The 14,822-nt window shown below is 37.3% G+C and overlaps 1 protein-coding gene across 3 annotated transcripts in view; it reads left to right on the top strand.

Annotated features, from left to right (window-relative positions):
- The first annotated feature begins 5,855 nt into the window (after window positions 1-5,855).
- LOC124721777 (BET1 homolog) overlaps window positions 5,856-14,822 on the top strand; it is a 36,045-nt gene continuing 27,078 nt past the window's right edge. Inside the window, exon 1 of one of the 3 annotated variants that reach the window (XM_047246891.1) lies at window positions 5,856-6,004. The gene's annotated coding sequence lies outside the window, so the exon portion shown is untranslated. The other 2 variants (XM_047246890.1, XM_047246892.1) reach the window with 2 other exon arrangements.

Genomic DNA, 14,822 nt, shown 5'->3' with positions numbered 1-14,822 from the left:
GCTGCATCTCATAAATGCAATTCCGTAATGTGGACAAAGTTCATTGCCTTTCACTTTTTTTTAACAGATGTGTGTCCTGAATTTCATGAACTTCCTTCATGTCGGAATAGAGAATATTTTGCATTTTAAACTCGGAACTCTATTCCTCACACTTATCGAACATTTTGTGTGGAGCACTCATGTTAACCAAAACAAACTAAACAATAACAAGAAACGTGAACAAAATTGAACAAAAAAAAACGAAATAAGAAAAAATAGCAACAATTACATAAAAACCAGCAACAGTTAAATAACATCAAAATTAATTCGCAACAATGAAAGCAGTTAAATGGCATAAACTTGTTTTACTTGTATTTTTGTTGGTAGAATTTCTTTGTGTTTTGTAATTCAGATCTAATTCTACTGTAGGTACTATACTTCACTCACTGAAATACAAGATAAATATTTTCCATTGCTAGTTTTGAGGAACATGAATTTGTGCTTCACACTCTGTAGCAGGTTCGAGTGATGCTTCCTGCATCTTGAATACTGTAATTTTTTCTGCATTCATAATTGATTTGATCGACTGATTTTTATTTGGTCCCATTTGATTACATTATGTACAGAGTGTGTAGTGTAAAACAACATACTATTAGTTATTTAACTTCATGATACTACAGTATTTCCAACTGATTACAGTACATATGTACGTTAATAACAGCATTCCTCAGTTTTTTACATATACAATCCACTATGGTGTAAAATTCTTTTTCCATTAAGTGATCCTTTGGAAGTTTCTGGAATGTTCTTTGCTCATACTATCTTGTAGACTCTTGGTAAGATGCTTCATCAGTTGTACATCTGAGTATGAAGGAGCTTTTTCAGCAGCTCTCAGTCTGTGGGGTATACTTCTCAGCTGACCTTTATTTCTTGTGTCATATCAATGAACATCTGCATTTTTTCTGATGATGAATTGCCTATGATTGATGAACTTATTGTTTTGTACAAGTAAATCGGTGGAAACATCAGTATTTTTAGATTACTGGAAGCAGTTCTATGTGATTCTGTTTTTTTTAATTCAAAATGATCCTAATGTCCTTTTCTGAAACACAAAAATTCTTGTTGTGTTATTGCTGTTAGAGTTTCCCCAAACAGTAAATCCATATTTTAAGTATGGTTCAAATAGAGCATTTAGCGCTGTACATACGAGACGTTTATTGGCACGATGAGTAAGGTTTTTTATAATAAATTTTAAGGTGCTTAGTTTGCAACAGACATTGTCTGTATGTTCCCTCCATTGGAGCTTATTGTCAACTGTAATCCCCAAAAATGTTATAGAGGTAACTTCTTTGCATCTCTTTCAGCTATGAATATAAGTGTGTGATCTTCCTTTCATCTATTTGTGAATGCCATGAACATCATCGTTTTTAGGTTTATAATTAAGTCATTCAGTATGAACCACTGCACTGTGTTATGTGTTGACGTAAATTCACTTCTCTCCAATGTTTCCAGATTTTCTTCTACATGCACTTATATCATCAGCATATAGTATTTTTTATCCTTGTCACTCACTTTAATATTGTTTACAAGTAGGTTGAACAGAAGGAACCAAGTATCTATCCTTGAGGCACACTGTATTGAATACACCTGATTTCAGATATGCATCCAGATTGTGTTGTCACTTACTGTTTTCTGTCAAGATCAAATGATTTTATCCATTGCAATGCATGTCCCTTTGTTGGTGATATGACTGTGTATCATAGTGTATAGAACAGCATACATCACGAACCTGCAGAAGTAAAATATTTAACTGTTTTGTTAATAAATTACACTTTGACATTGTCAAAAGCCGAGAAGCAATTTTTTTTCTTTTGTACCCCTGCCCTCACTCAGTATCCCGTTCCCTAGCTCCTCTCTGGGTAAACAACGTAGTTAAGTAATGAATGGCATGTTTTTCAATTAGTACTGTGGGGGTGATGGTATCAAAAGGTATAGACAAATCCAGAAACATAAGAGACACAGAGTTGTTATTATCTAATGCACCTATGCACCTATTATAGATTCTGTCCCTTTTTGTAAATCATGTTGTGCTGGAATAAGAATCATAGGTTTCTCAAGGAATGTGGTCACCCTACTACACAGGAGCATTTATAGTATTTTTGCGAAATGAGAGATTAAATATACTGGTCTGTAGTTATTTGGTTCATCTTTGTCACTTTTCTTATATATTGATAATACTTCGCTTATTTTTATTTTTTCTGGAAATACTCCTTCTCTGAATGAGGTGTTTGTTATATTATAAAACAGGTTCTGTTATTTCTTCATTCACAGACTTTATTAGATAATTTGATAGTTCATCATCTCCTACAGACTTCTTAGATTTTTATTTCTGAATTACTTTTATGAATTCTGTTTTTGTTACTCGTTCTAGAATGCTTTGACCCCTCGCGATTTCTTTCCACTTTTAAATTTTTCATAGCACCTATAAAATTGTTGTTGAGTATATTAGCGATTTTTGTTCCATCTCTTACCAAATTGTTCTCGTTTTTCGCTCTCTTAATCAGATTTCTATCCTTCACACTATTTTTACTATATTTTTCAATGTTGATTATATCCCAAGCTCTTTTACATCTGTCCTTTGAATTTGCTATGGCTCTGTTTATTGAACTGGGTTTTGCTTCTCTTATTGATTGCCTGTACTTCTTCTTATACTGTTTCTACGTCTCCATGGTCCCCGTTTGCTGAGTTCCTTCGCTCTAGTCGTGAGTTCAATTAATTATTTGGCATTCCATTCCCTACTGTGACTTCTCGTTTCCTGACAGCTCATTTTTGGAGAAGACTGTATGAGATGATGCATTAATATGTTACAAAATGCATCATACTTCTCATTTGTCCTCTGTGCTTTCATTGTTTCGGCCAATCTCCTTTCCTCATTGTTATTTTAAAAATGTTCATGTTTTGTATATTTGTAGCCCTCACACTTCTTTTGTCTTGCTTTGTTGCTGTTTTTGAGCACCCATTTTTGTAGATACAAAACATTAACTCATGATTATCAGAGATTGCTGTTTGTAGAACTTTTACTTCACACTTTTTATTTTCAATGTTAGTGATAATGTTATTAACAATGGTCTGACTTTGATGAGTCACTCTTATATGTATATTTTCTACTATCTTTATATTACACTGTAATAGCGTTTCTTTTAATTCTTGTTTTTGTTTCATTCTTTAGCCATATCTATGTTGTAGTCTCTACGTATTACAACATACTTCTTGTAAACTTCAGTAATAATTTTGCTAGTTTTTTCTGCAATGTTGCTACTTGGAAGCCTGTATACACAGAATATTCCTAGTTCTTCACTAATTATGCCAGTAATTTCAGAATCTTTTTCCATGCAAGCTGGGAGGTTTATACATTTACAGTGGTGAGTATCTTGTAAACTACCACTTTCCTTCTTGTATATAGCACCACCTCCACCTTTATATTTTGGTCTACACAAATAATTAATGATATCATAGTCTCCTATTATTAGATTGTAAAGTTCTGCTTCATTTAGTCAATGCTTGCTAAGGCATAAGAAATCTGTTTGTGGTTAATTCAGAAGCACTTCCACTCCTCGGTTTTTGTTAACTAGATATTGAATGTTTGGTACACGACTTTAATGTTAATTTCCTTTGAAAACTTCTGTATTGCTGAAAATCACTTCTAGTTGGATACTGACATTTGATGATATTGTATTCGTTATTATTTATTTTGCCCTACTTCTCTTTCGTTGACTGTGGAATAAAAAATATTTTGGTAAGACATGGGGAACTTGACAAGTGTGATTTCCTGACAGAGAGGTCAACGTTCGTAGTAACTGATGGAAAGTCACTGAGTAAAATAGAACTGATTTCTGACGTTTCCCAAGGTAGTTTATAGACCTTCTGCTGCTCCCTATCTACTTATATAAATGATTTGGGAGGCAATCTGAGCTACCGTTTTCGGTTCTTTGCAGATGGTGCTGTCGATTATCGTTTAGTAAAATCATCAGAAGATCAAAACAAATTTCAAAACGATTTCTGTGTAGAATGAAAATTGGCAATTTGCTCTAAACAATGGAAAGTGTGAGATCATCCACGTCAGTGCCGACAGTAATCCGTTAAACTTCGGTTCCACGATAAATCAATCAAATCTAAAGGTCGTAAATTCGAAACAACTTAAATGGAAAGCACACACAGAAAATATTGTGGGGAAGGTGAACTAAAGACTAAGTTTTGTTGCCGTAACACTAAGAAGGTGCAAAAGATCTACAGAAGATACTGTTTACATTACACTTGTCCGTTCACCTTTGGGGTACTTCTGAACAGTGTGGGATCCTTAACGGACTACACGGAAAAAATTCAAAGAAAGGAAGCACGTTTTGTATCATCAAGAAATATGGGAGAGAGCATGTTGGTCATGTTACTGGATTTGGTGTGGACATCATTAAAACAAAGACGTTTCTCGTGGGACCTTCTCACGAAATTTCGATCACTAACTTTCTCCTTCGAATGCGAAAATAAAATATTTTGTTGACGGCGACCTACATAGAGAGAAACGATCATCATAACAGAATAAGGAAATCAGATCTCGCGTGAAAAGATATAGGTGTTCCCTCTTTCGCGCTGTTCGAGAGTGTAATAACAGAGAATTATTGCAAAGGTGGTTTGATGAATCCACCACCAGTGTGGTTTGCAGAGTAGCCATGTAGATATATATGTTCTTCGTGAGAATAAGGTACTAGTCGTGTTTAGCAGAAACGATATGTTCTGAATCCATGTTGACTATTTGTCAATAAATCGTTTTCTTCGAAGTGATTAATAATTTTGGAGGCAGTCTATGTTCGAAAACCCAACTGCTAACCGTCGTTAGTGGTATGGGTATATAATTCAGCGGATTACTCCTATTTCCTCTGTGTGGGCTTGGTCGATGGGCTATAGTTTTGTTTGTTTCTGATTCGGAATTTTCAATGCCCTACCTGAAAGCAGAGGAGGTCGCAATACCACAAATTTGACTTACGTATTTCTTCGTCCCCGTCGTCAGATCGAATGGATTTCATTACATTGCTTAGCTCTTTGCGGCAAATAGTCCTCAAGGAATTTTTTTCTGGCTTCCCTATTTACTGTAGTGTCAACTGCCTGTAATTTCTCTTGCAAAGAATTATAAGCAGGTGCCTTCTTAGCTCCATCGCTGTATCCCTGCCTTTTAATTTTCCACAAGCATGTGTTACTCTTATAATTTTTAATAAATTCAGCATTGAACTCTATACCGGTCTGACGTGTATTTGCCATTTCGAAGTTAATCGTGGACACACAGGTGAGAAACACTAGACTGAACGAACTGCTAATTCAAACACGTTTCTCCTCCCCACACGTTACAAGTTGTCTGCGCAGGCGTGGTTGGTGCCCACAGACATGAGCAATTTTGCTCAAACGTCTTTAACTCCCAACTTCCACGGTTGCGCACATTTCATATCTGCACAAATCTCTTGTCCACACACATCATTCTATCTGCGTAGATGTTTTGTGCGTAGATAGACGGTTGCGTGTGGACAAGCCTTTAAATCAATATGCATGTATGCTACTATAGCCTTGGTAAGAAAAGACAATAATTCCTCGTATCGATTTGTCTGCGCAGACGTCATGTGCGCAGACAGACCTTTGCGTGGGGTCGGGCCTAGAAGACAGTACCCGTGTATACTACTACAGCCTTGCGTCTGATAAGAAAAGAATTCCTGTACAACTCTCTTGTTAATCAACTCTTTCGTTATTTTTCGAATAACTGCCCCTTTAAAGTACGCAATGGCCAGAGTATCATATTTCAGTGAGTTGTAAGAGGCATAAAATACATAAAACAAAACAAAAAACAATCTAGAAAAAAAGTAAGGTTCCGAAAGTTGCTACTTTAGACACAGCTGCTGACAGCGTCGATGTTGTAGATAATCGGTTCTTTCCGTGGAAGTTCGGGATCTTGGAGACAGTAGGGGTTAGCCACGAGTTGGAACAGGTGATCAGCTGTTTTCCCACATTGTATGTCTTTTCAAAGAGGTTACTTTGTGTGGACGTGTCTATGACAGCGTCACTGGGGGTGTTTTGAAACAGTGTTTGTGATAAATGTTAAAGGTGTAGTGTTTTCATCTGTAAGCATTCAATTAATATTTGCGAAGTGTTTACAAACGTATTGGTGACCAGGTTAGTAGCGCGTTATGCGTACTAAAACATGAAACTTTTCAAATATTTGCAGCGACTATAAAGTTTTTGTTTGGAATTTTTCTTTGAGCGCGAGTTACGTGTTTGAACCAATAGTGAAACTTTAATCCGAACCGTTCTGCTTTAAATAGTATATAACCTGCTTTCAATTTCAAGTGAAAACTTGTAGAGTCACATACTATACGATTACTGTTCACCGGAACAGGCTGACGCAATCGAAGTCTAAAGCCTGTCGCTTAAACGCTGGCACATTAAAATCTGCAACGAATGTGAAGTTCTGTATAGAGTGAAATAAAAAGCGAGAAAAGTGTGGTGCTTGATACGCGAACAAGTGTTGACATTTTTATCTTCAATAAGAGTGAGTTTCCTACCAAGAGTCTGTATTGTTTGGATCGGGTTCTCAGTTTTTCTCTATGAATAGGATTCCACTTTAAATTGTGATTGTCTGTATAATTCGTCAGGTGAAGTGAATGCCACTGTGGATTAATTAAGGTCAAGCCTGCTTCCTATCCATGGTTTTCTTTGTGCTGATATTTCTCTTACGCCATATGATCCCTTCAGTTATAATACTGTTTAGGAGTAATTCTTTGAATTGTTACACAAATGATCTCTCTCGCAAGGAAGTTGCTTTTTTAAGCCAACAGTAATATCTATACGTACACAATACTGAAAATGGTTACAACTGGTTTAATGTAGTTTGTGACTCCATGTAATTCCATTCAATCTAATTTTCAATGTTGCTATCTAGATTTGTGTGGACTTGGTACAGACATGGTTACTGTATACAGAAATTAAATTTGAACTTGGTGTATGTCTGATTTTACTATCAACTAATGCTTAACATCCTATTTTCGTAGTCATTTTGACTTTGGACACTTTAAATGACGATATTGTACACACCAACTACGGGAAATGAATATTTGCAAATAACAACCCACAAACATAAGTTATATGTAATTTGTGAAAGACTGTGAAAAAATGGATTAAGAAATGACATTGTTAATGCTAATAGGTGATTCACAGAGACCCGTAAGAGGGAGATTGGGACACACATTCAGGTATCGAACACAAGTGCAATGATGTATCTTCTTGTCATTTTGAACTTTTTAGTTCCATGGATGTCCTGGAGGGTGGTCTCTCAGATGTGTAAAGAAGTCAGATATGTGTATTTATTTTAATTAAAGTGTATTATTGCAAAGTGACTGTACTCAGTGTATTACAGTGTTAACTGTAAATACACACTAACCTAAAACATCAGGTTTAAAAGATTCTGTGAAGATGCTCTTCACCAGAGTAGGGGAAGTTGACCAACAGAAAGTAGTGTAATAATTTAATTCAGCCTTCAAGCCCACTGCTTTATCTACATGGCATTAATTTTCTTTGAGCAATTGTTGAATCCATGGGTACCATTGCGTTCAACTCCTTTTTGTACTAGTGTTAGCTCCTTGGTGTCTTTGTAGTGCTTGTTTATGGCCCAAGGGGTCCAATTTAGTTAAAGACACATTGTCAATGACAAAGGAGATCAACAAATATGTGTATTATGAAGTAGTTGTCAAAATACCGAGTTTTATGAAGAGACCTTTGCATAATGTTTCAGAGTTCATAGCAGATATAATTCTTATATTGTTCTTCTGTATTTTGAAAATATTTTCCCTGTGCATCTAATTTCCACAGAAAATGATTCCATAACTCATGGTGAATGGAAATGAGCAGTTATATTAAGTTATCAGGCCACTAGGAACATAATTATACATTGAGGTATACTGAGGTGACAAAAGTCATGGAATAGCGATTTGCATATACACTATGTGATTAAAAGTATCTGGGCACCCTCATAAATATGTTTTTCATATTAGGTGGATTGTGCTGCCACCTACTGCCAGGTACTCCATATCAGTGACCTCAGTAATCGTTAGACATCATGAGAGAGCAGGAATGGAGCCTTTCGCAGAACTCACCGACTTCGAACGTGGCCAGGTGATTGGGTGTCACTTGGGTCATACGTCTGTACGGGAGATTTCCACTCTCCTAAACATCCCTAGGTCCACTGTTTCCGAAATGATAGTAAAGTGGAGATGTGAAGGGACACTTACAGCGCAAAAGCATACAGGCCGACCTCATCTGTTGATAGACAGACCACCAACAGTTGAAGAGGGTCGTGGTGTTTTATAGGCAGACATCTATCCATACCATCACACAGGAATTCCAAACTGCTTCAGGATCCACCGAAGGTACTATGACAGTTAGGCGGGAGGTGAGAAAACTTGGATTTCATGCTCAAACAACTGATCATAAGCCACACATCATGCTGTTTAATGCCAAATGACTCCTTGCTTGGTGTAAGGAATGTAAACATTGAACAACTGAACAGTGGAAAAACTTCGTGTGAAGTAACAAATCATGGTACACAGTGTGGCAATCTGATAGCAGGGTATGGGTATGGTGAATGCCGAGTGAACGTCATCTGCCAGCTTGTGTAGTGCCAAGAGTAAAATTCGGAGGTGGTGGTGTTATGGTGTGGCTGTGTTTTTCTTGGAGGGGGCTTGCACCTCTTGTTGTTTTGCGTGACACTATCACAGCACAGGCCTACACTGAAGTTTTACGCACCTTCTTGCTTCACACTGTCGAAGAGCAATTCGGGGATGGTTATTGCATCTTTCACCATGATCAAGCACCTGTTCATAATGTACGGCCTGTGGCGCAGGGGTTACACGACAATAACATTCTTGTAATGGAATGGCCTGCACAGAGTCCTGACCTGAATCCTATAGAACACCTTTGGAATGTTTTGGAACACCAACTTCATACCAAGCCTCACCGACTGACATCGATACCTCTCCTCAGTGCAGCATTCCGTGAAGAATGGGCTGCCATTCCCCAAGAAACCTTCCAGCACCTGACTGAACGTATGCCTGCTAGAGTGAAAGCTGTCGTCAAGGCTAAGGGTGGTCCAACACCGTAAGAATTCCAGCATTACCTATGGAGATCGCCATGAACTTGTAAGTCATTTTCAGCCAGGTGTCCGGATACATTTGTTCACATAGTGTATACAGATGGTGGTAGTATTGTGTATACGAGGAATTAAAGGGCAGTGCATTTGGGGAGCTGTCATTTATACTAGTGTGGTTCACGTGAAAAGTTTTCCAACATGATTATGGCTGCATGACAGAAATTAACTGACTTTGAACACAGAGCTAAGTGCATGGGACATTTTGGAAATCATTAGGAAATCCAATATTGCAACATCCACAATGTCAAGAGTGTTGCAAGAATACCAAGTTTCAGGCATTACTTTTCATCAAGGACAGTGCAGTGGCTGCTGGCCTTCACATAACGACTGAGAGCAGGGGAGTATGCATGGAGTCCTCAGTGCTAATAGACAAGCAACACTGCATGAAATACCCACAGAAGTCAGTATGTCATGTACAACAAATTTAATCATTAGAATGGTGTGGCGAAATTTGGTATTAATGGCAGCAGACAACCGACTCAAGTACCTTTGGTAAGAGCGTGACATAGCTTGCAGTGCCTCTCCTGGGCTCGTGGCTATACAGGTTGGACCCTAGACGATTGAAAAACCGTGGCTTTGTCAGACGAGTCCCAATTTCAGTGGGTAAGAGCTGATGGGAGGATTTGATTGTGGTGCAGATGCCATGGAGCTAAGTTGTCAACAAAGCACTGTGTAAGCTTGTGGTGGCTCCATATGGGGTGGGCTGTGTGTACATGGAATGGATTGGGTTTTCTGGTCCAGCTGAAATGATCATTGACTGGTAATGGTTATGTTCAGCTACTTGGACACCATTTAGAGCCATTCATGGTCTGCATGTTCCCGAACAATGATGGAATTTTTATCGATGACAATATGCCGTGTCACCGAACCACAGTTGTTTGCAATTGGTTTCAAGAACATTCTCGACAATTCAAGCAAATGATTTAGCCATCCATATTGCCTGATGTGAATCCCATCAAATGTTTATGGGTCACAATCAAGAGAGAAGTTTGTGCACAAAACCGTGCACCAGCAACACTTTTGCAATTCTAAATTGCTATAGAGGCAGCATGGCTCAATATCTCTGCAGGAGACTTATGAATGACTTGTTGAGTCCTTTCCGTGCCAAGTTGCTGCACTATACTGGGTGAAAGGAAGTCAAACATGATGTTAGGAGGTAGCCCATGACTTGTCACCTCAGTGTATATAGGGTGTCCCAGAGGAATGGTCAATATTCAGCAATGTGACAGCAACTACCATCCAAAGCAGAAAAGCCAGTGAACATAGGCTCTGAAATGTGTATCTTAAGATCTAGGAGCACTTCAGCGTTGATATTGTGAAAAAATCTCTTCTACTGCAAGCTCTTTGCTTTCCACGTTTTGTTAGAAGGTAGTATGGACCAAAAAAAAGAAAAAATTGTCTAGTAAACATGGGCTCTAAAATGCATACCGTAAGAACTGTGAGCATGGGTTCAGTAGAAGAGGTGCTTTTCACGGTAGCAAAGATGAACAAGTGCTCATAGCTTTTAAGATATGCACTTTAGAACCTATGGTTACCAGAGCTTTTTGCTTTGAATGTTCATTCCCCTTATGTACCTGACTATTGACCATTCCTCCTGGGACATCCTGTATACATTCAGTCAGTTAAGTTTTGATTGTGTGCTAATGTGCTAATAGAGGAGAGTGCCACTATAGGAATTGTGCAGTGGGGGAAGGGGGGGGGGGTTACGGTACAAGCCTCATACATCACAGACTGCTGTTGACAAAGTGTGGAAGGAGCAAGGTGCACCTTTCTTGTGCAGTGCAGGTACTATACCTTTGCTTTTTGTATTGTAACAAGCAGCTTTCTTCATTGTGGATAGTGAGCTTTCTTTTCTGAGAAGTAGATGGCACCAGAAACTCCATCACCCATTTCAGCATAAAGAGTCTGAATACTGCATAATTATATAAAGCACAGTGTTCAATAATGGCTATGACTGTGTCACCATGCACAGTATTATTTGAGTTGAAAGTTTGGTATTGGCTGCACTGGACGCAAAAGACTATCCCCCACCACTTTTTGTTGCATATAAGCACCAACAATCCTCGATGCTGATTGATTGATTGATTGTTTTTTTTTTAATTGGTCCAGTTTTATCATACAGCACAAACTGTAAAATTGTTATTGAACGGGTAAAGGAAAAGCTGCAATAATACATAGTATTAGAAAATAGTAACCAAATAAAAGTTAGATACCTATTCTTAAAATTTAATTTTTAAATAACTTTTTTGCTATGTATTCAGAAATTATTTTAGAGAATAGATCAAGGCTTTATTAGAAATGCCTTTAGTTTAATTTTAAATATTGGGTATGTACCAATTTTTATTTCTTCTCGTATCTTATTATGTAGTATTATACCAATTCAGTTATGCTCCTCTGACGGGCTGTCATTCTGTGATATTTTTTATGTATATTTGATTTCCTTCTGGTTCAATAGTGGTGTATATTTTTGTTCTGTAGTTATTTGCCTGTTTTCAAGAAGATAGTTTCGTAAATGAATAAACATGGGACATTCAGAACACCAATCTCAGTAAAATGAGATTTACAGGACTCTATCTTTTTTAAGACCACAAATTATTCTTAGAACTCTTTTTCATACTAAAAACATCTACACTGTGAGTTGAGTGTCCCCAGAAAATGATCCCATATCAAATCAGTGAGTGGAACTGTGCATAGTATACCTGCAGTACTATTGTTTTGCTTGTTATTGACTTTAATATTCTTAAACCATAACACACTGATGAGAGTTCCATAGACAAGTTATTTATATTTGTGTCCCACTTTAAATCTTGCTGAATCCACAGACCAAAACGTTTTGTGACACTTATATTTGGGTATCATTTTCTGATTGTCCTTGAATAGATATTTGGTTAGATGGAAGAAATCAATAAAAGTTGACACACACAGTTTTTTCAGGATTTACAATGAGTTTTTATTTTTGGTGAACCACTCTGAATGTCTTTCCATAGAACTTCCTGCTGTTGACTGCAAGGTTTCTGGGCTGGATCCAGTAGGCAATACACTGGTGTTATCTGCAAATAAGATAGTTTTTTTGAGATCTCGTACATTCAACAAAATTGTCAACATAAATCAGGAGGAGTAGTGGACCTAAGATTGAGCTTTGCTGTATGCTGCATTTTGTTGGTAATTTGCTAGAAAAGAAAGAGTTGTCTTGTTTTATACTTAGCCTTGAATTCATATTGAACTGATACCTTCTGCCTACAGTTTTTTTAGGTATAAACACAACCAGCCACATGTTACACCTCTTACTCCACATCTTTGTATATTTTCAAGGAGACTGCTCTGGTCCAGGAGTTGAAGGCTTTTGACAGGTCTAGGAAAATACCTGCAGCTAATTTATGTTGATCAAGGGATTTCAAAGCACAGTCTAAGAATTCAAAAATCACTGTCTGTGTGGATTTAGGCTTTCTAAAACCATGTTGTTGTATATTAAGAGGAGAATATTTATTTATGAAACTTAAAAACCTGTTATAAAATGGTTTTTCATAAAATCGTTTGATAAAAGAGTTTTTGTAGAATTTTTGAGAAGGAACTTAACTGTGACACAATTTGGTAGTTTGATATTCCATCAGAAGAACCTTTTTTTAGAGATGGTGAAACTTTTGCTATTTTGAGAGTATCTGGAAAGACACCAATTTCTAGAGAGAAAGAGGTCGAAAATTTTTGCCTACAGTTTTGCTATGTTGTGAGCACATGCTTTTAATATGAAATCTGGTACTTCATCAAGGGCAGTTGACATTTTATTGTGTAATGACTTAATTTTCCTTACAATTTCATCAGGATTTGTTTGATAAACATTGAGGCATCCGAGATCACTGATTTGCTAGAGAAACTTTGGACTGATCCTTTACAATTTACTTGAATGAGGTCTTCAGCTAGTGAAGTGAAGTATTCATTGAATTTTGTCATGGCTAATTTTGGGTCTGTGGCTTTTGAGCCTTCTGGTGATACTGATACATTCTCTTTTTCTGGTACTGAACTACAATTCTCTTTCTTTATAACTCTCCACATGGATCATATTTTATTAGATGAATTTATTACCAAACTGTCATTCCACATAAATTTTGCCTCTCAGTCTACTCTGCCATCTTTTGTAGGCTTTAGAATAATCTGCAAACTCTTGGGTACCTCTAAATTTCTTACAACAGTACCACAGAAATCTGTGTTTATCATTGGAAATTTTAATGCCTTTAGTCACCCATTGCTTATTATTGTTAGATTTTACAGTTTGTACTTCTTTTGGAAATGCTGCATTAAAATACATTGAAGAAGCAAAGAAACTAGTACACCTGCCGAATATCATGTAGGGTCCCCGTGAGCATGCAGAAGTGCTGCACCACGATGTGGCATAGACTCGACTAATATCTGAAGTAGTGCTGGAGGGAACTGACTCCATGAATCCTGCAGAACTATCCATCAATCCATAAGAGTACGAGGGAGTGGAGATCTCTTCTGAACAGCACATTCTAGGCATCCCAGATATACCAAGTCCGTCAGAATGCACAATGGACATGAATGGATGCTGGTGATCAGTCAGGATGCTTACATACGTGTCACCTGTCAGACTTGTATCTAGATGTATCAGGGGTCCCATACCGCACCAACTGCACACACCCCAGACCATTACAGAGCCTCCACCAGGTTGAACAGTCCCCTGCTGGCATGAATGTTCCATGGATTCATTACGTTATCTTTATACCTGTACATGTCCTTCCACTTGATACAAATTAGACTAGATTAGATTTACTTTCATTCAAATTGATCCGTAGTGAGGAGGTCCTCCAGGATGTAGAACATGTCAGAAAAACAACAATACATGACAAATATTTACAACTAAAACAAATAAGCTAATGTACCAGTCCACAGGTCCCAAGTGGAATGATCATCATTTTTTAATGAACACTATATGAAAGAGTCATTTTACAAATACTAGTGCACTGAATTTAAAATAAAAAGTTTTTTTATTTATCTATAAGGTAATAAATGTGTAATACAACTACTATAATACTTATTTACAGTGAACACGTTACTGCACTGAAACACACACACTTATTTACAATGAACACATTACTGCACTGAAATTGTGAAGACGCTGCATTGTACTTACATATATACATACACACAAATCAGTTGGTTCTACTGAGAAATTCATCAATGGAGTGGAAGGAGTTGGCCACCAATGAATCCTTTAGGCTTCTCTTAAACTGAATTTCATTGGTTGTTAAGCTTTTTATGGCTGCTGACAAGTTATTGAAAATGTGTGTTCCTGAATAATGCACACCTTTTTGTACAAGACTAAGTGACTTTAAATCCTTGTGAAGATTATTCTTATTTCTAGTATTGATTCCATGAATGGTTTGAAAAAGTGATATATTTTTAATGACAAATTTCATTAAGGAATAAATATATTGGGAAGCAGTAGCAATTTGAAACAAGACTCATTTGACCAGGCAACATGTTTCCAGTCATCAACAGTCCAGTTTCAATGTTGACGGGTCCAGGCGAAGTGTAACACTTTGTGTTGTGCAGTCATCAAGGGTACACGAGTGGGCCTTCGGCTCTGAAA

Source organism: Schistocerca piceifrons, chromosome X (genome assembly GCF_021461385.2).
Source record: "Schistocerca piceifrons isolate TAMUIC-IGC-003096 chromosome X, iqSchPice1.1, whole genome shotgun sequence".
Classification (NCBI taxonomy): domain Eukaryota; kingdom Metazoa; phylum Arthropoda; class Insecta; order Orthoptera; family Acrididae; genus Schistocerca; species Schistocerca piceifrons.
Note: the sequence above shows the minus strand (reverse complement) of the source record. Positions and strands in the feature narration are given on the sequence as shown.